General features: G+C 33.3%; 1 pseudogene; it reads left to right on the forward strand.

Moving 5' to 3' along the window:
* The first annotated feature begins 3,099 nt into the window (after positions 1 to 3,099).
* On the forward strand, positions 3,100 to 26,645 carry LOC149573281 (RNA-directed DNA methylation 4-like; annotated as a pseudogene).
* The last annotated feature ends 1,273 nt before the right edge of the window (positions 26,646 to 27,918 follow it).

Below are 27,918 nucleotides of genomic sequence, written 5' to 3' on the forward strand. Positions count from 1 at the left end.
AAAACCATTTTCTGCATATCCTTGCATTTCTCTATTAATCCCCAACACCATAAGTGATGTCTTATCCATGAAACTTCTTTCCACATGCCTTCTCCTTGAATGCTCCTACAAATTGATGATGCAAGGCTAGTTGGTAAAAAGGAACCTCCCAATTATCCTTTCTTAGAGTTACATGTTAGCCCCAAATGATAATTTGGGTAGTGTATGTGAAAGAGTCATATCAATCATTATGTTGTCATTGATATCAAGCCTTAGTTGGTTGGAAATTATGTTAATTTAGTAGAGTACCATATCATTTGAGTGATGAAGAGGATTTGAAGAAAGTATGATGATAAGTGTATGGTATTCAATGGGTACTTGAATGAGTTGGACTATGATAGTATAATGTTGATCGATTGTTTTACAATAATGTAATGTTGTGATTAAGTCATTAAGATCATGTATGTGCAAGACAATTTGGTTGGTGAAAGAAGAAATGCAATATTAACCAAGACACTACAATTTTCACCAAGTGCCTGACAAAGAAGAGGTTAAGTTTAGTGTTAATTGAGTGATGTATTGCTCGAGAAAAGTTGTAATGTTCATTGAGATTGAACATGAACAACAAGTTAAAAAAATATTTAATCTAAGGTTGACATTTGATAAAAATTAAGAATGTTCAAGAAGTTCAAAGGATAAAGTAAATGTTACTAATGAGGTCTACAACTGAAAAAATGTAATAAAGATATGATGAAGGATATTTAACAAAATGAATAATATCACAAAGTTCAGGGAAGTCTATTTTTTGAGTAACTAAATGTAATAAATTTGAGATCTATGATCATGATTAAGTGGTAAAATCATGGAAGATTGCAGAAGGAAAAATTTATCTATTTAAGGAGATGAACAAGATTTTTTTTGGTTGTTGATTGTTGTTTATTATGCAAATTAAAGTGAAAAAGGAAGACAACAGATGAACTAAGTATAAAATAAGTGAAAAGATCAAACAAGAGGAAGTGCTAAGTGAAAGTGAAAGTGTGTAAATCAGCCAATAAGAGATCAAAATGAAGAGACGTGGCAAAGAAGAGATATGGACAAGAAATGTAATGCCTTGCTAGGGAACCAAAAAGAAATTAACCTAAAGTTTTACTAAGTTTTCCAAACATTTTTTCTGAGATATTATAACAAGGGATAATATAGAGGAAGAAATAACTCACATACAAACAAACTATAAACATATTACATCTCTTAAGGGTTCCATGATGTTGAATCACATATATAAGTTTTATTAATACTAAATCTGATACATAACAAATGCACATCACAGAATAATCACAAGTATGAATCCAATGAAATAATATACAATTACATAAGATGCCACATGGCATAACCAGAATGTATAATCATCCTCTATACAAGTTACAACGTATGAAATGCTAAAAGAATACACCATGAATAAATATCATGTCTCACAAGATCTCTAATAATCAAGTATAGTATATCAAATAATGACTAGAGAACATAATCACAAGATCGGGAGAATAGAACAACTACACAAGTACATCCAACAATGCCATCCAATCGTTGGATCTCAATGGTATAAGAAACACTACCACCCAACCTCATGGAACCTAAATGGCCCACTCTCACCATCCTGAGGAGATAACCTCAAGTCCCATATGGATATCAATCCCAAAATTCATAACCAACATCTAGGTCAAAGAAAACTTGATAGCAATCCATCTCAAAGGTACCAAGGTACAAGTAACATCTAATCCCAGAGGCAGCAAAGACACATACAAAATCTACTATATAAGTGGGCAAGTGTCATTGCATGAGTCAACTCTAAGGTTACCTTGGCAACCTCTCTTGACTCTGTCTCCCTGGTGACTCTATGCGGCATCAATACCCTTCCATATAGAAAAGGCATTCTAACGAGGCAAGATCACAACCGAGCATCTTATCTACTCCCATCCTATCCTATACTATCACTCGAGACATGGACAAGGTAAAACACTAACTCATATTAATTCATTTTAAACACATTTAATGAAATATTATTGCTTATTAATACAACCTACAATGGGTTACCCAGAAAACCTCTTTAGGGCCTCAGGCTCCATTGCAAGCCACTTCCCAATATACACACAGATAACCTACACTAAGCTCATAAATATAATAACTCATAAAATCACAATATTCACCTCAGTCCTATACAAGCAACTAGAAAGCACCAAAAGATAACTAATTGAAACCTCATAGGTTACCCAAGAAAAATCACATTATTTACCTCAGTTCTATACAAGCAACTTGAAAGTATCAACAGATAATTGATCCAAACTTAAAGGTTACACCAAGAAAATCACACCATTCACCTTAGTCCTATACAAGCAACTAGAAAGCTCTAGCAAATAACTAATCAAAATGCATCACAAAATTATGTGAATGCATAACACTAGTTGGAAATAAAAGATCGCGACAAAAATATTATACATAACATCATCATAGAACAAAATCTCCCAAGCCTCTAGTAAAAACATCCTAACTAGCCAACATACTAAGTCAAACTTGAACCCAACATCACATCAAGTATATAATAAGTGTAGTTTCATAGTTCATTTGATTTGAAATCATAAAAGTTCAATTTTACAAATGGATTCAAGGTTTCTTTTTCAAAGTGTCACATTTGACAAAGTTTCTCAAGTTCGTAAGTATAAAAAATTCCTTAGTATTAAAATCATATTTCATATAAAATGAACCCTCTAAACAAAATCTGAGATTTATTAAAAACAATCAATTTTTTTCCAATTGAATTACAATTATCCATTTAATTTATATATTTATATAAAAAAGTAAACCATTTATACAAATCTTTATCTAAACATTATTAAGATATAATAAAAAAATATTAAATCAATAATACTTATTATTATTGGTTTATTAATAACATAATATTAATTAAATTATTAATAACAATAATTATTAACTTTACTATTATAAAATAATACTTTGTTAAATATTAATATGGCCAATTAATTAAATATTTATAAATTTTAATAATAATAACAATAATAATTTTTTAATAATAATAAAAATAAATTATTATTATTTTTTAGTCCAATGGGCTTGCACGCTAGGCGTGAGGTTGCAAGGCAACGCTCACCATTGCTAAGCAGTGTGAGCTACTACTTGCAGTGCTCACGGTTACTATATAGTAGTATGAGCTGCTGCTTGCAAAACTCACGGTTGGTGTGTACAACATGAGCTACAACAACAACCAAGAGAGGTAAGGGGGGAGGTGGGGGTAATGGCTCGCCTCCTAATTTTTTTATTTAATTTTTTAAAACAATTGTGATTCAAACAAACGAAACCCTCGCTCAATGCATATGAAACCCACTTTTCGAGCATAATAAAATTTCATTTTAATATAAATATTACCACAATAATATATTTACTATGAAAATTTTATATAATATATATATTTTTAAATAGAACCTAGTATAGATATGATAGGGAAACAAATGCAAACTATCAAATTTGCTAATTTAATTTTTGGTATTCTTTTCCAAACCTTACCTTGATCTTAGTTGTACTAAAACAATTTGATTTCCAATAAGAATTTTCAATTGATTTCTCTCACAGATAATTCAATAACGAAAACAAAATTTCTCAAATAAGGGTTTCAAAAATTCCATTTCTAAAAAGAATATTCTCACACAAGCACGAAGAAGATAGAGGAAAGATTCACAAACAACTACTACGATAACCATAAGCAACATTCTTACCTCAATCTGATGCTAACCAAATGAATGCTTTGAGGTTGCAAGAATTTCTCTCCCTGAAAACCCTTTTCTTCAAAATTTGCTCCTCCAAACCTATGTGTAGAGAAATGAGCTCTAATTTCTTAATTAAGAGCTTTCTCTGTTTAGGGTTTCAGTTTTGCAATCATGCACACCCTTTTCTTTATTATTTTAATTTATTTTAATTTCATGTATATTTTTTGTGTTTTAAATTAAAATAAACTTTATTAAATTTATTATCTCTCTCTTTTATTAAATCATAAGACATCTTTAATAATATTTATTAATTTAAATAATAATATTTAGAGTTCATTAATTTAAAATGAAACTACTAAATTAATTATTATTAAATTAATAAATATTATCATGCCAAATTTGGACCTTAAATCTTTTAAATTATTTTTTCTATTTAATTAATTTCTTAATTAATTAAATATAATTATAATTTAATTTTTCTTTGTAAAATTTTTATTAAATAAATTATTTAATAATCTTTTTGTTTGATTTAATTATAACTGAAAATCATAACAAACCCAAAAAACTAAATAAGAAAAATCATTTTAAAGAAATTGTATAGATTCAAATCCAAGGGTCAAAATCTCGAATTCATGTCACTTGACAAATTTGGGAGTGTAAATAACTCAAATACTTGTCCTGCTTTCTAGGACAATTGGCTTAGGGTTAGGATTTGGACTCAAGAACTATTGCCCCTCTTTACCATTGAGATACTGCAATAGGGCACACTCATTTTGGCAATTTAGGGAAGTCGATGATTGGTACCTACAATTTGCATAAAAGTCGAGCATGTACATATACATATAAATCTAAACTAAACAAGAAATGGTGGGGAGTGATTCATTGTATAGATCTCGAGTAGCAAGTGCTTATGACTCCCTCCCTCAACCACATTAGAAATGTCAAATATAAAGTAAAACATGCATGTACACCATACACATGCAAGTATGGGGTAAGTAACCATAGGAAACTACATATGAATCATCCATCTAACTATCATCATGAAATAACTAAAATCATTATATACAAGCATCATCATTGAAAGAATAATCATAAACACCTGAAATAACTAAGTATCAAGTGACTCCTCAAATATATAAATTGAGCATGATAATACCCAAAAAAATCAGGTAACCAAGTACCACTAATCATAAGACATAACCATAAAGATGGCCTAAAAGAATTCAACAAAATAACATGAAAAGTAAACTAGGGGTAGGCATTACATCCACCTCCCTAGACTTAGGCTTACTTCTAGAAGCCTACAAAGAAGATAAAACTCAAGCACTCAATGTGTGGGTCCCATTGGACCATTTCCCCCTGTAAGAGGATAAGACTCCATTGAAAACACCCTTTGCAATCTACCCATATCTCCAACTATGGGTTCTGAAACTATAATTTTCTAATTTGAGAATTGTGGTTTCCATTGAGGAGAATGGGATGACTTATGCCCACATTGTCCACATGAAAAACATTCTCCGTCAAAATTTCCTGCACTTTAGGTGCACTAGACTATTGAAAACTACACCCACTAGCAAAATAAAGAGTATTCTGTAATGGTTGGTCGTACTAATTGTTCCTATTGCATTAAGAGTATTGAGAATCCCTAGAGTGTGAACCACTACTACCACTCCATGTTGGAGGATAAGATCCTCCATGTTGCTATTGTTGTTGATTGCCTCCAGAAGAATGAGGCTTCCTATTACTACTCGTTCCCTGGTTACCTTTGAACCCTGATGCTGTAGGTGCTCCCACAAAACCACCATGTCCCAAAGTGACATTTTTCTCTATAAGAATAGCCTCATGTACTGCATCCTTGAGGGATTTAGGCTAGAATACTTTTACACCTCCAATGAAATGGTTATTCAAACCCTGAACGAAGTATTAAACCATCAGTGGTGAACTATCATTGGTCCCTACATAAGGCATGAGCTCATAGAATTTATGCTCGTACTCTACCACGGTCATGATATATTGTCTTAGAATATGAAATTCATTTTCCCTCTACTAGTGTCACTCCTTTGGTAGGAAGCGATCACAAAAGTTTTCAAGGAACAACTCCCAAGTAACAGTGTTCATATTCAACCCAATTTCTTTTCTTTGAAATGTTCCACCATGTAGCCCCAAAGAGTTCTAGGTCTGTGATGAGATACCTTGCTTTGACATTAGAGTCAAAGTCCTACATAACAAAAAATCTATCTAATGAAATTAACCACTGCTCTACCACATATCTTATACCAACTCTACTAAAAGGTTTGATCTTGGACCTCTATAGATCCCTCATTTGAGTAGCCTTAGTCGAGGACTCCTAGATCTCCACCCTTCTTCATTCCTAGCATGATGTGATTCCTCCTTCTCAATACCCCTTGGAGGAGGTAGGCACTGTAAGCTCATCCTCATCATTTGTCTCATATTAGCCTCATCTAAGTTAGCATGATCTTCTCTATGGATCTCCTCCTTATTCTCTTCTTGAATAGGAATCTCTCTATGAGTCGAAAGAGGACTATCATGTCTACCTCTCCCATGAACTCTACCTCATCCTACATTATGACCTCTAATAGTTGATCTAGTCTTAGACACCATCCTCCTACAACACCCAAGAAAAAATAAAACAAATGCTCACAAAGTCAACAAAGCCATACAACCTTAAAGAACATTCATTGGAAAACATGTTTTAAAACCAACTCAAGAGTTATTCAAGCTTTGTCTTTTTTTATGTTTCAAGTATTTGATTATGAAATTAAAAGTGTTCAAGTTGTAATGGATACATATAGTATTTTAAGTTTTGTTTCAATTAACTACTTGTCATCTAATGATGTTCCAATATACCTAGAGCTACCAATATAGAAACTTGGGCTCTCATACCAGATATAATGCCCCACAAAGAAACCCAAAAGAAATTAAACTAAATTTTAACTAAGTTTGTCAAATTTTTTTCTTTTTGAAATATTATAACAAAAGATAATATAGTGGAAGCAATAACTCACATACATACAAACAAACTATAAATAGACAACATCTCTTAAGGGTTCCATGATGTTGAATCACATATATAAGTTTTATTAATACTAAATTCGATACATAACAAATCTGCATCATAGAATAATCACAAGTACAAATCTAATGAAATAATATACAATTACATAAGATGCCACATGACATAACCAAAATGCATAATCATCCTATGTACAAGTCACAAGGTATGAAATGCTAAAAGAATATACATCATGAATAAATACCACATCTCACAAGATCTATAATAATCAAGTACAATACATTAGAGTATGACCAAAGAACATAAGGAATAGAACAACTACAAAATTACATCTAGCAATGACATCCAACTGTTGGATCTCAATTGTATAAGAAACACTACCACTCGACCTCGTGGAACCTAAATGGACCACTTCCACTGTGCTAAGGAGATAATCTCAAGTCTCATATGGATATCAATCCCAAAAGTCATAACCAACATCTAGGTCAAGGGAAACCTAATAGAAATCTATCTCAAAGGTACCAAAACACAAGTAATATCTAATCCCAGAAGCAACAAAGACACATAGGTGTAATACCCCAAAATTGGCACATCAACATTCTGAACCAATTTTGGTGCATCAATCTCACAACATCTATTTGTTAATCAACTAAGCCTTATTGTACTAGGCATTTCTGATTCTTATCCTCTTTACTTGACTTAAGTGTCAAATGTAGGAAATCATTAATCTATATTAATCACATGCTTTATTTAATTCCTAAATATTGATTAAAATTAGCTAAAGGAATCTTCTAATTGAATTAGTTTAATTATAAGTCCTAAGTACTTTAATTAAATTAAATCCACCCTCTTTAGCTAATACACATAAAAAAGGAAATAAAATACCTTGGTTTAAATAAATATATATCATGATTATTGAAACTAGTTATTTAATTGATTAGAAAACCCAATTATGATGTCATGTTTGAATGGATCAATATTGTTTGCTAATTCATCTCATATGGAATAGGAATTTAAAATGTTGATTAAATCAAATATGTGCTAATAATTGTTGAAATTTATTATTTAATTAATTAGAAAAATAGTTATGACCACATATTTGAATGGATCAAGGTTATCTCCCATTTCATCACATTAAACCCCATAAAAAATGGAAGACTAAATATCACCTTTGATTTGGACCATACACTTAAATCAATCTTGACCGTTGATCACTTCCAATATTCTATAAAAGAATCCTTCAATCTCTCATTTTGAGAGGACACATGAATAGTATCAAATTCTTGTTGAATCATTTGTTCAAAGCTTTCTTGCATTCAAATTTACTTTGCCTGTGTATGCTCATTATTTAGGCTAAAATGAACTCATTTAGTTTAAATTAATATTCAATATTCTTATATTAATCTAAAATTAATTTAGATTAGTTTACATCTTTACATTTTAAAAACATCAAAAATATATAATAGATTACATTTTGCATTCATAAATGCTTCGTACTAGTTTGGTTTAGTTACTAAATTCTTAATTCTGAGAGGGAATAGTCAAATCTCATCTAGTTAGAAGGCAATAGATCACTTTGTGCATACATGTCAAATGGAAAATCTCATGTTCATCTTCAGGTGTTAATCACAAATGATGATCATGTTGAAGTGTGTGTGGATTTAGAGGCCCATATTTAACACTCACATTTCTGGCGCCCATCGTGAGACTTGAAAAAATCAAATTTTCTGGCCTCATTTTTTTCATTTTGTATTCTATGTTCATACAAATAGAAAATTTTCACGCAGCAAGAGGATTTCACACATGGAAACTCATATGCTCACATGAAGAAAGTACTTTCTCACACGACACAAAGAGAATCTTCGCGCGACAAGCTACGAAATCTTGTGTGGAACTTGACATTAGAAAAAAATTAAAAAATTGCTTGTTTAAGTCTGAATTCATGATTTCTTTCATCTAACCTCTTTTTTGAAGCATATGTTTTATGATTTCTCATTTCTTATGTAGCTTAACAATGGTTTGCAGATCAATTGTCAAAGACACCTTGTCATAAACATACAAACAATGCTAACAGTTTGATTGTAGGACAGTTTGTCAAAGATACGCTTGTCAAAGCACAAATTGAAACCCACTCAAACAATGTGTTATTTTAATACTTTCCTACATACATAGTTTAATAGGGCTTGTGAACTTTGTAGGGTTCTAGACAAATGAATAAGGGAGTATGCTTTTTGCTACTTTGAAGTGATTCCCAAGAGTAAATCAGAAACCTAGACACCTTGGAAGATGGTACCTGAGGGAGGCAAGAAAGGTAGTGGTTCTCCCAAGTAAAGATTTTTATGAAGAGATGGTGCTCTTTTCCTTTTAGGAAAATCAAAATCTTGGAAAAGACACGTTGGGATTGATAAGCTAGCTCTATGATTATCATGTTCTGTGTATTTGGTTAAGGTGAAGAGGTAGAGGAGTATGCTCTTTTACCTTTGAGAAAATAAAAAATTTGGACCCTTGAATCTGAGCTAAGTATGAGTCAACCTTTAGAGGGCCTATCAAAGTGAGCCAACCTTTGAGAATGACCCAAGCAAGCACACACTTAATGCCAGTGATTCCAACTCACTATAATAAAGAAGCTTTGCAAAGCAAGAGACTCCAAATCCATGTTAATTTCTTCTTCTTGATTTTGATATCACATATCAAGAACAGGCTCTATCTGTTGCACTAGGCAGGGCCAACCCCATTCTCGCTAGTCAAATGTGTGCACTTTTAGATATCGGTGTGGGCTACTAGCCTTAACCTCACTTGCAGGGCCATTGGAGATTAATATTAATGGAATCCTATTAAAAAATTTGTAGTAAGTTGCTACCCAGTTTACCTCCGAAAGGTGGCAGAATCTTTGTGCAATGAGGGGGAAGAATCTCTCTTGTAGATCCTCACCATAGGCATGTACTTGGATGCTAGAAGGTGGTATATGACATTAGCCCTTGCTTCAAGGGTAACCTTTGAAATATATGTTATTAAGTCCTTAGAATACACCCAAAAAATGGGTGCTCTCTAGTGGGGTGACATGGTTGTGTGATGTGAATGCATGCACATAAGTTGTGAGACAAAGATTTTCCCGTCTCTACCATTTCTAGTTATAGGGATAAAATTATCGTTTTTAGTCTAAAAATTGTCCAAAATGTCCAAACAAGAAAAGGGCAAGACTCCCCCATCCCTCTGAGTTGCTTTGTCCTCGGTTGGATTATTTATGACTATTGTTTGCATCCCTTGTCTAAAAATCAACTATCTACTTGTAATTCGATATGATGTCCAAATCTAAAAACAATGTTCATATTTGACTAAAAACTACAAAATATTGTTAGTACTCTATGTAGAAACTGTCAATATCCATCAGAATCTATTCAAGTATAGTCAAAACTTGTTAGTTTGTCCTTTACTCACCTACACATCTACAATATTTTGTGTGATCACCTACCAATAAGTTTTTCAATCTACATATCCTCACATGATCCTCTGTACTTCCTCACATGACAACTTGAGAATCCTCACACGAGAATATACCAAAACACTACCAATTGGTATAAACTATCAAAATAGTTGCTAAAATACCAAGTCAGTCATTTCTGCAAATGGCTTTAGCCGAATCTTCACATGAGAAAATGGCAAGAAAATTGTTGTTCTTAATCTTCACATGAGTCTTTGTACTTCCTCACATAGCTCGCCCTAAATCCTTGTTGACCTAAATCTTTGCATGAGTCTTTGTACTTCCTCGCACGGCTTAGCCTAAATCCTTGTGCGAGCTTTGGATTATAAATTATCAAAATTGTTGTTTCTTCACCTGGTTAACAAAATTTACTCACATCAAAGCAATTTTCTAATGTGAGTCTATAGGGAATTGGCTAAAAATAATGAACTATTTTGAGCTTTCTTATCAAAACTAGATCCAAATTTGGTCTTTTTTTGAAAACATTAAGTTGCTCCTCTATCTACAATAGTCTAAAAATTAGACATTTTGCTTAGTTGATCAGTTGATCCATGTATGAATTAATTTCCTTACTTGGTTGTCCTATTTTCTTTCTTGTGTTTGTATTATCTTGTGTGAAGATAGTAAAAAAAACTCTTGGTTGTTCTAGCTATTTCTTTGATTATTTGTACCTAGATATACAACACACTTTTTGAATCTTACTTACTTTGAGACAATGTACCATGTGATCCTTGTTCAAATTCTGTCATAAGTCATTGTCTATGACTATTGCGACTAGGAGTGGAAATGTGTTTACTCCCCATAAATCGAGACGAGTTAGAGATCGAGGTGGAAACCATGATAGAGGTTGTTCCCAGGTTCATATACAGTCTAAGTTTAGTGAAGGGTTGTCATGATATCTTTCACCCATTGGTCCACCTAGTGCTTGAAGAGTCTTTTCAATAAACTTGTAATAAGTTAGAAATCTGTTATTCCAAGAACATCCAAATATTGACAAGATACCTACATCTCTAAACAAAATAGCTAAACTTCCAATTGAAACACCTATACAACCTAAACAAACTGAAAATTTCTACACCCCTAGAATGGTAGATCAAGATCCAAAAATAGGGGAAAATAGTAGGAGATAATACTAAGAAGACTCCCAAAGAAATGAAAGGATGAAAGAACCTTACACCTACATGAATTAGTATGGAGATACTGAAGAGATACCCCTAGAAGACATAGAGAAATGTTGTAAGGATAAAAACTTCCAAAAAATGATGGAAATATTGCTCCATGATGAAAAAGAAAAATATTTTGTCAAACTCACTCAAGGAGAAAAACTACCTCAACATTTCAATGTTGAAACAATTGTAAAACAAGAGAAAGAATCTAAAACTTCCAAGTTACAAAAACAACTCCAAGCCATGCAAGAGAAATTGGCCCAAATGATGAAAGAAAAAGATAAATCAATTAAACAATACACGTTAGACACTATTTGTCCATTTCATTTTGACAAGGATTTTTACATGCCTCCTTTTTCCTAGAGGAGTTGAACTACCCAAATATGACATGCACTTAGGAACATTTGATCCCCAAGATCATTTGATGGAGTTTTGTGCTTTGTCTATGGAATTCATGCACAATCAAACATATCTTATGCATCTTTTCCCACGAAGTCTAGGTGGTCAAGTTATGGAGTGATTTTCACGGTTACCAACTAGTATTTGAACATTTAATGAGATTTATAATATGCTTATTCAGCAGTACTCACATAATATACAACATCTAGTCAACATATGAGATCTATGTAACCTTAAACAAAGAATTAGAGAACCTTTCCTAATGCTTCTCCAAAGATGGTGACAATTGTATACCAAATACTCATGTAAAATTCTCAAAACTGAAAAACTTGATATCTTCATGGATAACCTTTTACCTAATTTTAGGTATAGAATACAACTTCAAGGTCCACATACCTTTGGAAACATGATTACACAATCCATTTGAATACAAAAATTCATGGTCAAAAGGGGTGAATTAACCCTCCAAAAAGACATCAAACAAGGGTTTATCTCTAACAAAGACAAATCCAAGTATGTTAACAAGAACTGTGAGGTACTACACGATGGCATGGTAGATAATATCACTCCCAAACCCTCTAAGATGACTTTTAATATCATAGATAATATCAATGCATCTAAAATTACTAACACATCTAATCTAGATAACAAAACATTTGGAAACAAACAACGAATTCATCTTGGGTTACTCAACCCAAATGTGAATACACACCTCTGGGTGAACCTTTAGATGTGGTCTATATTAGTCAACGTCATAAAGTTTAAGACCTCATTGATGATGGTGAAATAGTTGTGGGTGGACATAACAAGAATTTAGATCACAAAGCTTTTAAGGAACCATTTCCACATTATGACAAGGTAGAAAACTCTAAACATAAAACCAATAACAAGGTAAACTATACATATACATATGGTGATAACATTATTAACATGGTTGAACCTTTAGAATTTAAACATTGTGATGTTATCACAATTAAAATAAAACATGACAATACAAAACCTAAGACTCCATTTGTCCTAAGTGGTGCTACATCTCTTACATCTAATCACGAACAATCACAATCTTGTGCCAATGTTGTTACACATTCTCATGCCAAGATAGTACTCAAAGGCCCTATGCCTTCTACCCCCAAGGTAAATCAACATAAAGACAAACCTATTGATGGTCCATCTAGGAAAAAATTTAAAAAAATTGCAACATCCTCCACAGTTACCAACTATAGCATCCTTGACCAATTGCAACGAACAAATACTCAAATAACAATCTTCGAATTACTTAAAATATCACCTACTCATAGGTATATTCTTGACAAAGCCCTCAATGAGGTAAGCATACCTCAAGATCTTGATCTTGGGGTGAATGCACAAAGATGGGTCACAATTCCACGGAAGTCAAATCCGTGGAATGAGACCTATTAGAAATGGGTACTTGATTTTAAAAAATAGGCACCCATTTTCAGCTCGGGTACCCGATTTTAAAAAAATAGGCACCTATTTTTGGCTCTAGTACCTAACCCTAAATTAAAAAAATGGGCACCCATTTTTAAAAAAATCGGATACTCATTTTTTATTTTCAAAAAATGGGTACCCATTTTTGAAAAAATAAAAAATTTGAATATTTTAGAAACGAGTACCCATTTTAAAAAAATTGGGTACCCATTTTTTTAAAGTAAAAAATGAGTACACATTTCTAAAAAATTCAAATTTTTTAAATTTTTGGGGGGATTTTAAATGTCGCTTTTAATTTTCAAAACGGGTACCCATTTTTTAATTTCAAATAATGATTGCCCATTTCTAACAACATGAGGTGGGATTTTTTTTTTCTTGCCTCAGATTTTGGTTTGAGATAGGCTTGGTGAGACCAAGCCTATGCCTTGGCCTCTCAAGATTTGGCTAAGGCATTGAACTGACAAATTCATGCCTTGCCATAATTTTTAGAGGGTCTTGTCGATCAATTTTTTTTACGAAACAAAAACCCATTAGAGCTCCCACTGTCCTAATTTTAGAAATATAAATTTTACAGTGTTATGATTTTATTTACTATTTTTGTATTATTTTTTAATCAAATGTGGTACCTAAATGTAAAATAGCAACGTTCACTAAAACTTTAATAATTTTTTTATTTTATGATTTTTCTTAAATTAATTTATGTCATCAATCTACATCCAATTCTTTTGAAGTTAAAAAAATTGAAAAAGTGAAATTTTTATCAAATTATGGTGTCCATACATGAGAGGTTTTAAAATTTACATTTATAGCCAATTAAAAATTAATAATAAAAAAATATTCAATAAAAAATTAAGGAAAAAATATTATCATCAATCTTTGGTATGTTAAGTAACTTTGTTTAAAAGGATTTACAAAAAAATATTTATTTGTGTCAAATTATGGTGTCCATACACGAGTGTGGTATGGTCCTGAAACAAGCATTTTGAAAAAGTGGTTTTTAAAGATCCACACCAAAAAAAATATCATATGGGTACACAAATAAATTACATATTCAAAAAGTAGATTTTGAAAACTACAATTTTTATTTTTAAATTTTTTTTAATATTCAATATCAAAGTGTGTCAAATTTTGACATCAATTGACAAGAAATTTCAAAAATAAGAAAAACACTTCCACTTTTTGCCCAAAAGTGAGTCCCAACTTCTTGCACTTACCCCTTGTTGGAATTCTTTAGAATAACTGAGAGGGGGGGTGCATCAATTATCCAAGATCTAGATGTATAGATAAAACTTTTCAATGCTTAGTAGACCCATATCCATAAAACCTTGTCATTCATGCATTCATTAGATCATACAATACTTAAACTTTGTAGGTTACTATCCTAGGTCAATTTTTTTTTGTAGAAATGTAAACATGAAACATAATAGATTCAATAACACATTTGACACAAGTATTTTATGTGGAAACCCACATTGAGAAAAAAAACCTATAATATGCTACTAATTCTCACTCTTCTGAAGTGATGCCCTATGAAAGGTCAACACTATTTAAGGTTATAATACACATTGTTAAATGTGACCTGGTTAAAAGATTTAAATCATCCTATTAGGAGTGAGCCTTTTTAGAGGACTTTGGAATATTCCATTACAATGTCACTCGGTTAAAGGATTTACAAATAACTGTTAGGTCAACCTTAATCCAAAGGATTTTTCCTAGACTGATACAATGATTAGAAAGTAATAGTAAGGCTTGTTATGATAAAAAATAACAACTCGCTTGCAGATTATAGATCTTTATTTTAGTACTTCATTCTACTTGGCATTCACACACTTCAACTCTGATAGCTTGTTCACCCTTCAAGCATTCATATTCTTAAGTCTTCTTTCTTTGCATGCCAATTGCAGTCACTTTTGTTCGGCCACTGAATAAACCAATACCCTAGACTCCTTTTCTTCCTTAAGTTCTCACACATGACAACCTTTTCTTTTGACCAGCTATCTCTATAAATAGAGAATTAAGATCTTTTGTCAATTAACCTTAATTGTCTATTTTAGGGTTAGGTAGGATTCAATGAATCTACCCACTTTTCTATTTGGTTCCTCTAGAAACTTCTACAATTTTCCATGAACTCAACTCAAAATGGTTTACCATTGAATTTTGTGCCACCAACTCATCATAGTTATCTTCTACATGCTTCATACAATTCAAGAAAATAAAATAGTTGGCTCAGATTTGTCAAATCTTTGATTTAACATATTTTTTGACACTCAACATCAATATGTTGTCACTTGGCATCTATATTCTTATGTTACTTGTCTAACACTAGTTCACTTGGCAAATACTAAAGTTTACTGATGTTCGACATTAACTAAACTTTACTTGTCATATACTAAAAATCACTTGGCTTGCACTATTTTTCATCTTTGATCGGCACATCTTATTTTTCACTTGGCTTCCACTGATTCTTGCTCGGCTTGCACTGATTGCTCGGTAAGGCTTGGTAGACACTTATCTTTCTTTATCTTCTTCCAATCTTAACTTGAGTAATCTTTCATTTCATACTTAAAGCAGATAAGAAATACACTATAATATCAATGTCTTTCTTGGTCTTAGTGCTTCTTTTACATACCAAATAACTAAACCTTTCTCTAGGTGTTATTGTTATCTCCTCTTTTAAAATCCTCTTCATCAATCAACTAAATGATAGCTTTGAAACCAAAAAGTGTCTCACCAATAGGCAGTAGGTTTGACATCATTGACAAAATAATGATTATTCCATTGCAAGTTCTTTTCTTCAAAACAATCTTATATCAATAATCTCCCTCTTTGGCATTGATGGTAAACCAATACCAAGAACAATACCAAAAAGAAAATAGATCTTTGAAATTTCTCCCTCTTATAGTGTAGTATATGTCCTTCCTCTGTGTAGAGTAATGTGAGATTTTTTAAGTTCCTTTACTACTTCTTCTCCGTTATACCTCCCTCTTTAGAGTATCTCTCCCTCTTTCTAATATTCAGCTGTATCCATCTCTATGTACTTTGCTCTTTCAGATTATTTCTTCCTCTTACCAGGTATATGCTTTTAATAATCCCTCTTTGACAACAATGCCAAAGACTTTTCATCTTTGTATGTAGATATAATCAATTTCAAATTCTCCCTCTGTCACATTTCATGTGACTATAAATCTTCTAATTTAGCTCCTTTATTACTTTAGGCAGCTCCTAAAGTAATATCCAGTACATCAAGATGTAAGAGTCAACATTCATCTCAATTGATATAGGGCACTACTTATGCTTTTTAATTAGCTTTGGATAGGGGTGTCACCCCTAGTTTACCTCTTAGATACTCATGAGCATCCTTAGGTAAAGCTTTTATGAAGATATCAACTATTTGTTCTTTTCCATCCTCACTTCTTTGTCTTGAACTAACTCTCTCAAGTAATGATACTTGATTTTAATGTGCTTCGTCTTTGTATGCACTGCAAGGTTCTTTGATATATTTCTAGCACTTGTATTATCACAATAAAGTACCACAAGTTTAGTGATTTACTCCTTCATACCTTTGAGTAGTTGTTTGATCCATACCACATTTATACAATTCACTATAGTAGCCACATATTTAGCTTCAATATTAGATTAAGATATGCAATTTTGTTTCTTGTTAGTCTAGGTGTGATGCAGGAGCATCTTGGGTGTAAGAGCAATCTTACATCACCCAAAAATATTTTCTTTCCAATCTTTTTTATTTTAATAAGAACTAGTAGACAAGGTGGTTTTTATTTATAAGAACTTGCTATTTTTGGTAAGTTTTTCATATGAGATGAGAATGTTCTCATTTTCTACAGGAAGGTTCATTTTAGAGTTATAAGCCTACCATAAAAAGCTCATTTCTCCAGCTTAAGTATCAGAGAAGTTATTGCAGATTTTAGGTGGAAAAATTTGCAGAAAAATCTTTAGGCTCATTGTTGGCGGCCTTAGAGTGCCTGGATGAGGTCCAAAAACTTGATGGAAGGGTGCTTGCACAATTCTAAGCTTGTAAATCAAGAGCTAACATTTTTGAAAAGTGGTTATAATAGTCAATCAAAACAACAGTTTGAGAGTTATGGCCTTTCGAAGTTGGGCTGTCAAAATTTTTAAAATAATTTGTCAAAAATGTATTTAGCCAACTCTATATGTATTATTTTTGATAAGAAAAATAGGTTTACAGGGATCCTGAAACCCACAAGTTAAAACATTTCAAATGGTTGATAATAAGCAACAAAAGCCCAGCCAAAGAACAATAGCCAACCAAAAGGCCAGTACAACAGACAAGCAAAAAGCTAGAATAATAGACAGACAAAAAAGCAACTATCAAAAAACTATAAAAGTATAATAGTCCAGAAGACAGGAAAAGAAAAACCTAAGTTGTTCCTTTGTCTTTCTCTCAAGTTCTTGCATCATTTCCACCGCTTCATAGGCTTTGTGTAATTCCTTTTTGACCAGTTCGATCCAAGCTGCTGAAGGTAATGTCTGTCATCATGTCCTCTTCCATTCTATCTCTAGCTCTATCCTTTTACTCATTTTCATCTAGTAAACCTCTGGCTTTCAACATTCTAGCAAGGGAAGAGATGTTATCGTTTATAGAAGTTAGAATGGAAATCATCTGATTAGCCAGATTATGGTTGTAATTTTCCAAATTCTAAATTCTCTTTTACGCCAAGCTAAGGCACTTCTCCTGGTCATTCAAATCACCATTATTTGGCTTCTTCCTTTTGTTCTCCAGCTGCTCATTCTTTCTCTAAACTTTTCCAATTCATAGTATAGCCATTTTATTGACCTGAAATTGTCAATCATACTATTTCTAGCATTATTAAGAAAATTCATGCCCATTTCCCTTGCATTATCTGTAATGGCCACCATGGCCAGATTAATGAGATCCTCCATCTAGAGCTAACCCTTCTTTTCTTTGAGAATTTAGGGGTTCATTACCTCTCTAAAAATACCCATTTTGGAAGTTCTAGCATTGAAATTTTTCTAGGCCATGCACTTGTCTTTAATTACCACCTCTCCACCCTCACCATCATTCTTCTCTTTGTCATGTTCCTGAGGATGAATAGGGGAAAGAGGAATGGTAGAGATCTCTGGCCAAGAATCCAAATTCCCCTTAGAATCCTTCTCTATAGACCTCCTTTATTTTTTAGCCACCAGATCCTCCATCATATTATCCTCATCCTCATCATTCTCATCATCAGTATTCATATCCTCCCCTTCTTTGTTGTATTCTTCATCTCCTTGACCTAAAGTTTTTGGCCCTAGCCCTCTTAGGCTTTTCTTGCACAAGGTTTTTGATGATGAGGGTGATTTCTTCTCCTCAACCTTGGTCTTCTTACTAGATGAAATGTATCTTTTTCATCCTTCGAACTAATACTCTGAATATTCTCTGAGTCAGATAGAAGCTAGAACTTCTTGTTTCCACATAAGCATCCACAACCTAGGTGAGGGTTTTGCTTATGGTCTGAGCCTTGAAATGCATAAATATCAGAATTAGTAAGCCCTCATGTAGGGTTGGATTAGCAAAGGGCTTTTTCTTGTGCCCAGAAATACCCTTACACATGGAAATATATAAATAAAAAGGGAAAGAAACCTTGACACCATAGCAAAAATGATTGAGTAAAACAAAATGGTGTGTTCTTACTCTATCAAATCTAGTGTCCAAAGATATATACTCTATAATAGCCCTCAAAACATACCTCAATAATTTCTTGATAGAGTCCATTTCATAGTAAGTTTCATTCTTAACCAGTTCCTTTCTCTCCTCTATATTGTTTGCAAAGTCCTTCATAGCATTTTCTAACACCTTCTTATCTCTATAAAACTTCAACCCCTCAACTAGAATTCAGTTACATGATTAATTATATCCCCAGTCACTTGAAATGAAACTCCATCCACTTTAATCCTCTCATTCTTCCAAGAATTTACCATATTGTTAGTGATCGCAGGGTTGAATCCATGAAGTTTAGCAATATAATTGGCTATACCTCCCTTCTCTAACTTCTCCCATATTTTAGCCCTTTGTTTCCATTTGTCTACCTCTCCAACCAGTTCTTTCCTACTTCTTTCTCCCACCATTTTAGTATTTACAACACTAAAGATTCTCATAAACTTCATCCTCTGATTACCTTTCTTAAACCTCTAAAAACCCTGATGGAAACCTCTCTGATAATCACTGATTTGTCTTTATCTTCCCCAAAAATGGTAAAGAAGAAGAAAAAAATTGACCCAAGAAATGTGTCGATTTGACAGTGATAACATCACCTGACTTCACCTTCTGTAATCTCCATTATTACAATTACTCAAATCCTTACTCACATTAATAACCACAATTTACTTTAGATATTCCCCATACTGGCTCAGATTCTTTCTAGCTCAATAAAACTTTTCACATCTTTTAGGATGTCCCCACCTAAGTTCTAAATCATCACCTTTTCTAGCTTAACTACTTCATTGGCAAACCAATCTGCCATAGAGCTTTCCTCCCTGTATTCATGGCTGACATGGAATCTATCAAAATTTCCAAGAATAGAATGAATTTCTTCAATGATATTAGATATGGTCCATGTTGGTTGGGTAATCCCTTTAATACACCTTATGATGTTATTTGAATCCCCCTCCAACCATAATTTTTTGACTTCCATATCTAAAGCTAATTTCACTATGTGGAGAGCTGCACTAACTTCTACATAGTGGTTAGTCTGATATCCCAAAGGGTGAGATATATCCGCAATCCCTCCACCATAACAATTTCTAATGATACCTCCACATCTTGAAGGACCAAGGTTTCCCTTAGTCACACCATCAAAATTTGCTTTATGTCATCCCTCAGGAGGGAGCATCCATTTCACCTCCTATCTTTTGGCCCTCCTATTCTTTTCCTTCTCCTTTTTCTTACCACCATCTTCAATGTCTCCCCCCTTTCTAACTTGGTAATTTTCCTTTATATTACTATAAATTTTATCCACCAAAACAAAAGTAGGTTCCTCTCTATCCCTAAAAATTTGATTATTTCTTTCCTTCCAAACTCCCCAACAGAAATGAGGAAAAGACCAAGTACTTAAATCCTACAAATTTGAACCTTTATTCATGTTATTTCATTGAAAAAAGAAATCAACCACATTACTTGGCTTGCACCAACCCCAAAATTCTTAGTAATATTGTCCTAAACTTCCCTGGAAAAAGGACAATGGATAAACATATGATTGACCATTTCCATTTGATGTTTACACAATATACATCTACTTCCAATATAATGTCCTCTTTTAATCAAATTTTCTTGAGTAATAATTTTCTCTTGTAGCACCAAAGCTAGGAAAAAATATTAATCTTTGGAGTAAGGCCAAGTAACCAGGCTTTTTCCCAAGGTGGGTTCTCATTCAAGCTCCAAAGAGAACCTTCTATATGTATTGTTAGGGTCTATTGGCCCTAGATATTAAGTTTTAGCATCTAGAACCTTCTTGGGTGGCATAAAATTTCCTATTTAAGAAAGGCTCAAACATTGTCTAGAACAACTATGGGTGATAATTCGTAGCTTGTCTTGCAGATCATTGTAATGAAGGTGCCCATGTGGGTTAGCATATTGTACTCATAAATTCTATAATTCCATAATTGTAGCACAAATAAGAAGTCCATATTTTGTTTTTGCATTCGATGTTGTTTCTTTATTTTCTGTTATGGTTTATGGTATTAAGGGGAGTACCCTTCATCAAGTGGTATCAGAGCTAGAGTTCTTGAGTGTGTGGATAGATCACCGACTGTGAGGTAGTTCACACTAGGATCATGGTTTGGGCTAAGTGTGTAGATAGATCATTGATTGTGAGGTAGTTTGCACTATAATTTTAGCTAAAGCACAAAAATGCCTCCACAAAGAGAGCATGGAAAAAGAGTTGTAGGTGTTACACCTGAGGGTTTTCGAGCCTCTGAAGACACATGCAACAATTGGCAGAAAAAATGTGTAGAGGAATAAATCTTCTTGTAAGAGATGAAAGCAAGGATGAGGACAAAGTAGAAGAAAATGCCAAAGTGGAGGCAGTTCTAAAACCAGAGGAAGAAAGGCTTTTTAGGGCCATCTCTAAGATTGGAAAAAGACCTAAGTTTGAGTTTTCCACATTTTCAAGAAATTTTTACCTAGAGGAGCTGATAGATTGGATCAATGAACTGGAGGAGTACTTTGAGTATGAAGGTATTGAGGATCTGGATTGGGTCAAGATTGCAAAGGCAAAACTAAAGGGACATGCAAAGATCTTGTGGTAGGAGGTTTAATTGGAGTGAAATAAAAAGGGAAAGGACAAAATTACTAGAGAGGATTGGATGATAGCTATCCTTGCAAGAAGACTAGTGATGTTGTTCATGTGGTAGAGTTGTTTTTTAGAGAAGTGGTGAGACTACATGATCTGCCAAAGAGTATAGTTTAAGATTGAGATACCAAATATGTTGGGTATTTCTAGCATACATTATGGAAGAAAATGAAGACATAGTTGAAGTACAGTTCATTGCATCATCCATAGACTGATGGACAAATAGAAGTGGTGAATATGAGTTTGGGAAATTTGCTGAGATGTTTGGTAGGAGATAACCCAAAAATATTTTCTTTCCAGTCTTTTTTGTTTTTGTAAGGGCTAGTAGATAGGGTGGCTACTATTTATGGGAACTTTCTAATTTTAGTAAGTTTTTCATATGTAATGGACACCCCTGGATGTCCCATAAAACTAAACCAATTTGCTGAAATGAATTTTGTCAAACAGTTTGCATGCAACCTCTTAAAACCCCTTATAACTCTGGAAATCAAACGTTTATTTGTTTGTTGTGTTTCGTGCATGGAATTGGTATCATACAACATAAACAAGAGAGAAACTACAACAATATGCAAAGTGGAAATGAACTGCTGCTAATAAAATGTTATTTTCAGAATTCATAAAACCAAATACATGGCAGATTTATCAACTCACTAATTACTTCAGCAATATTGTCATAATACTCCAGCCCATGCTTACGAACTTGCTGCTACAATACTTTGTCCTCCAATCAGTCCACTACCTTCATAATACCATTCCCTTCAAGCGGCATAAGCGTCAGACAAGTAGTGAAGAAGATATGAGCAAAATATCAAATCTGCCTGTAGCCGGAAATGCAACTAAACTGCCTGATACTAAAGCCAATAAGAAAGAATTCCAAAGGCCAAACCCCAAGGGAATGACGTCTAGAACGTTACAAGAGAGGATAGACATCCTCAAATGCCAAGAACAAAACTGCAACTCACACACCAATTTCTTCTCATATTCAACCTTCCTAATGAAGCCACAAATGCTTCCTTTTATTCTATTCCCACGGGTCCCCTCAACTCATATGGGCAATGTGGGATAAAAGATGTGTAATATAAAACATATATTAAAATACCCCTTATGTCTCTCTTGGGTACACATCACCATAAAATAAATATTAAAGTAACACTTTAATATTTTACAATTAAATTAGACGTTACTTTAATAAAACTTCAGGCATTAAAATGTATTAGCAATCGGACTCCAAATAATGTGAGTGATAGCTCATCGGAAAGCTCTCACTGAGGAGTATCGAATCCAATCCCCAAAATTGACCTGCACTGTGTCCTGCCGACTTACTAAAAATAGTAAGTATGCCTGAAACTGAGTAAATCAACTTCGTTTTGGCCCAAACTGGAAATGACTAGGCCAAAACACTCCAAGATCCCATTAAACCCTTCGTTAGCCCTCGGGACCATGTAGAACAAGGCTAACGCGCACACACTTGGTCAACTGCTAAAATGGGGACATTACATCATATGAGCTTGGAATGTTCTCATTTTCTATAGGAAGGTTCATTTTAGAGTTATAAGCCTACCATAAAAATCTCATTTCTCCATTTTTAGTATCAAAGAAGTTATTGCCGATTTTTGGTGGAAAATTTTGCAAAAAATTCTTCAAGCTCACTGTTGGAGGCCTTAGAGTGCCTAGATGAGGTCTGAAAACTTAACAAGAAGGGTGCTTGCAAATTTCTAATCCTATAGATCAAGAGTTGGCATTTTTGAAAAGTGGTTATAATAGCCAATCAGAGCAACAATATGAGAGTTATGGCCTTCCAAAGTCGGGCTACCAATTTTTTTAAAATAATTTGTTAAAAATATATTGAACTGATTCTATATGTATTTTTAGGGTCTATTGGCCCTAGGTATTAAGTTTGAGCATTTAGAACCTTCTCTAGTAGCATAAAATTGCTTATTTAAGAAAGGCCCAAACATTGTCTAGAATAGCTCTACGTGATAGTTCGTAGCTTGTCTTACAGATTATTGTAATGAAGGTGCTCATGTGGGTTAGCATACTATACTTGTGAATTCTATAATTTTACATTTGTGGAGCAAATAAGAAGTCCATATTTTGTTCTTGTATTTGTTGTTGTTTCTTTGTTTTCTATTATTGTTTATGGTCTTAAGGGGAGTACCCTTCATCAAGGTGACCAATCTCTTTCCTAAGAAAAATGCTCCTATTACTAGAATTCTACACATGCTAGAATTTTACCTTAATAGTAACATTGAAGAAGAAAACATCCAAATCATTCATTTTCTATTTATCCACATTTCATAATTTTGCAATCATATAGAAATCATGAGCAAAAGGAAATATAATGTTCATTGTATAAATCACCAACTAATATGTACAATTTTTAGTTTTACAAAGTGTGGAATAAATGGAAAATGTTGGAAATGAAAAATCTCACACAAGCCATGAGTCTAATTACTGCCTTTTATACATATTGAGAATAAGAAAAATATAACACAGGAAGGTAGAGTTAGAGGTAACCAGTCACTGCCTTTTTATTGTTTGACTAGTTATATGATCTTTGGTGTTGTTCATGGTCTAGCTCTTGATCTGAAAATTCCTGATCTTTGTTCTCCTGCATAGGAAAAAGTGGGGTTATATCTTAAAAGATCTAAGCAATGACTGATTATCTACAACTATGTACCCACACATGCAATATCTTTCTGTTGGAAATGATTGAAATGATCATAAGAACAATTGTTGGAATAATATATGGAACTGGTAAAGAATGTCCTCAATCATTGTTTTTTCATTGATGTCAAACTTGCTACTTGCAGGGATGACAATTGCTTTAGTGATCCAAATACTATCAATTAGTTGATTGTCAAGGTGGAGGCAATCAATAAGATGTAACTAGAACACCTAGAGAAAGGTTGAAGTTATGATGTTGTAATGAAGTACAAGGATCAGTCAAGCCATTAATGAAACAATGTATTGGATGACATACTAAAAGATACAAAGAATGAGCACATTGAAACATATCAAAGATCTAAGGTTTTAGCTAAGTTTATTGAAAAGAACCAAGTGCCGAGCAAGTTCAAGTGCTGAGTAGAACTAAGTGCCGAGTAGGTATAGGTGCCGAGCAACATAGAGGTGCCAAGCACCAGTAACTCAATGATGCCAAGTAACACAGAGGTGCCGAGCACCAGTAACTCAATAATGCCGAGTTGCTGCATTATTTAAGAAATCGAAGATTCGCCAGATCTAAGCCGAAAAAGTTATTATCTAGAAATCTGTAAATTAAAAGGAAGATAAGAATGATGAACTGGTTGCACAAAACACCATGTAGAACATTTTCAAGATACAGTTGGTAAAGAAAACAAGATATGGGGTAGATACATTGTATCCTACCTAATCCATTTTGAAACCCTAAAATTAGAGAGGGAGAATTGAGCGGCAAAGGCAAATCAAACTTATATATAAGAAGACATAAGTTGATGGAAAATAGTGTGGAAGAGAGTGAAAAAGAGGGGATAGTGAGAGAAAGAGCTGTGGTTAAGCATAAAAAGCATGAAATGCTGAAGAATGAGAAGATAACACAGGAAATCTATTTGGATAAGATGACCACAAGGATGATTGCATTGGTAGAATGAGTAAGAAGACTCAAGGAGATGAAGCTTGAGAGGGAGACAAGCAAGTCAGAGCTGAAGTGATTGAAGCCAAGCATAAGGATTGAACTGAAAGAGTGATCTGAAATCTGCAAAGTATGTTGTAAGTTATGTCAGATCAAAAGACCATTATCGTTACTTTCTAGCAATTGTAACAATAAGATAAATCCTATGGACTTAGGTTGGTTTAACAACCATTAGATAAAACCTTTAACAGGGTGACATTCCAAGTGGATGTTCTAAAGACCTTTAACCAGGCCCATTCCTAACAGTTTGGTGAAATCCTCTAACATGGTCACATTTAATAGTGTGTTGTAAGCCTTTAACAGGGCAGGCTCTTAATAGGGCATCACTTCAGAAGAGTGAGAATCAAGTAGCATGTTACTGGTGGTTTTTCCCAAATTGGGTTTCCATGTAAATCATTGTGTCATGTGTTGATCTTGAATGTTTAATCTTTGCATGTTGATTTGCAGTAATTTTCTTACATGAATGATTTAAGTTTGAACAGATAAAAAGGGTATAGATTCATTAAAAGGGTATTAATAGGGCATTTTGGACCTTGAATAACTAATTCACCCCCCCCCCCCCCCCTCCCCTCTCAATTATTCTAAAGAATTCTAACACTTTCCTATTCTGAATACATATAAAAAAACGGTAATGTTCAAACAACAAAAAGGTAAAAAATATAATGTTAAAGTGACATATTAATTCTGATATGAAACATTTCAATATAATCAAGAGTAAGCATGTTAATTTCACAAGCAATAGGTGCAAATCATAGAAGGATAGTTTATGAGTGTCAGGAGCCTATGCTCAAACTTCATGAAATATAGTTTCAAACATCATTAAAAACCAGAGTACCAATAGCCAGGAAATTATTGTTTCAGGATGTGGAGACAATGAATTATTTAGATGAATAGAAAGAGCTTCTAGAATTAGTTTTGTAGAATACGAGAAAGGACAAGGTGTTTCAAAAAAGGGCAAGAAACAAAGGAAGATATAAAGAAACTGAAGGATAAATAGGAGTGATTATAGTTATCAGCAAAGCAAAAGCACGAGGTTGATGCCAAAAGTGCCCACTTTTAGCAAGTTTGGAGGAGCCATAGGGAAATTTCTAAATACTCTATCAAGAGTGCCATCAATGAATTATACTGTCTTTATGATGTTGTTTGTGTGGATGAGAAAGAAATGGGCTCAAATTTCTCAAGCCAAGAAAAAGCTAAAAGTGAAGCTACATTAAATGAAAATCAAGTGTTATGTAAATATCTACCTTTGATGAGGGAATATCTACTTTTGCTACAGTTAAGTTTGAAGTTCAGTTGTATCCATCAAAGAGTAGTGAAACAGATGTCTATGTTATGATGTCTACACTATGGAAAAGGTGTAGAGGAGCTAAAAGTCATGATTTTCTTCATATCAAAACTCTAGGAAGTAAGGCAACAGAAATGTTGATTAAGGAATCTATGCAACCACTCTTGAAAGAGTATCATCCTCTAGGAATAATAGCATTAAAATTCAACAAGTTTTTTCTTGGAATTGTAGCTTCAAAAACTTGAACGCATCCAAATGCAAAGCTTGAAGAAAGGTTAACTCATTATGAAGGCTATTATATCAAAGAGGTGTCGTTGGATTGATGGAAAATCAGATAAGCATGTTTCAAAATCAAATATTGAGCATATGCTGCCATTAGGGAAATAAAAGACTTATTCTTGATCATAACAGTTGTTGGCAATTTTCACTACCTTTCTATTGCAAAAGACCTATCACCTTCCTTAAATATTGTGTATTCCTTACAGATAAAGCAAGAAATATTTACCTAGAAAATGATAGCATGATAATGCATAGTTTGATACAGAAACTAAAAAAAGTGAGGAAGAAGTAAGCATGACTCAACAATGGGGAAGAGGGACATACCCAACAATCAACACACTCGTTGCAGTAATGCTTCCATTTTTAGGAGATTTTATGAATCTAATAGGCACCTGGAATAAGAATTAAAAAAGAATCTTTTCAGTTTCAATTGACTATTGAAGAGTAACATGCCGACTTCCAAGAGATTCAATATTGAAGATGAAGTCGATGATGCAAGCTTTGGGGAAGAAAATAAATATTTCTTTGATGAAAGTGATAGTGAAGATCGTCATTAGGTAGATACTGACATTCTTACTTCTCTTCTAGAAGATGGACAATTGAGGCTATGACCAAACATAAAATTGGAAAGACCACAATATTTTGGTCAAAAGAGCAATAGGAATGAAGTTTATGGTGAAGATGATAAAAATGACAGTTGTTTGGAGAGGGGATCGAAAGGAAAAGATCTTGTGCTACACATTCAAATTTTGAAGATACTTTTGGTGATGAAATTGAATCTGAGGGAGATGGGGATGAACCTGATACTATACAACAAGATGATGAGATTGAAGCTCTGACAAAAGAATATACAAATCTACATGAACAAGAAGCACACCTATTGAAAAACTTAAAAAAACATGTAGATGAAGACATGATTCAGCAATGGCAATTTACAAGAAACCCAGAATAGCAAAATGATAAACGTAATGAAGTACCTTGTAAATGCGTTCATGGTGGCTGCAAAAAACTGGTCAAAACCCCATTTTCTTAGCAACTTTTGAAGCAAAACAAACTGTAGGTAGATGGGA

This window comes from Cupressus sempervirens, chromosome 2, assembly GCF_028749045.1.
Source record: "Cupressus sempervirens isolate cs-2001-9-10 chromosome 2, ASM2874904v1, whole genome shotgun sequence".
Taxonomy (NCBI): Eukaryota; Viridiplantae; Streptophyta; class Pinopsida; order Cupressales; family Cupressaceae; genus Cupressus; species Cupressus sempervirens.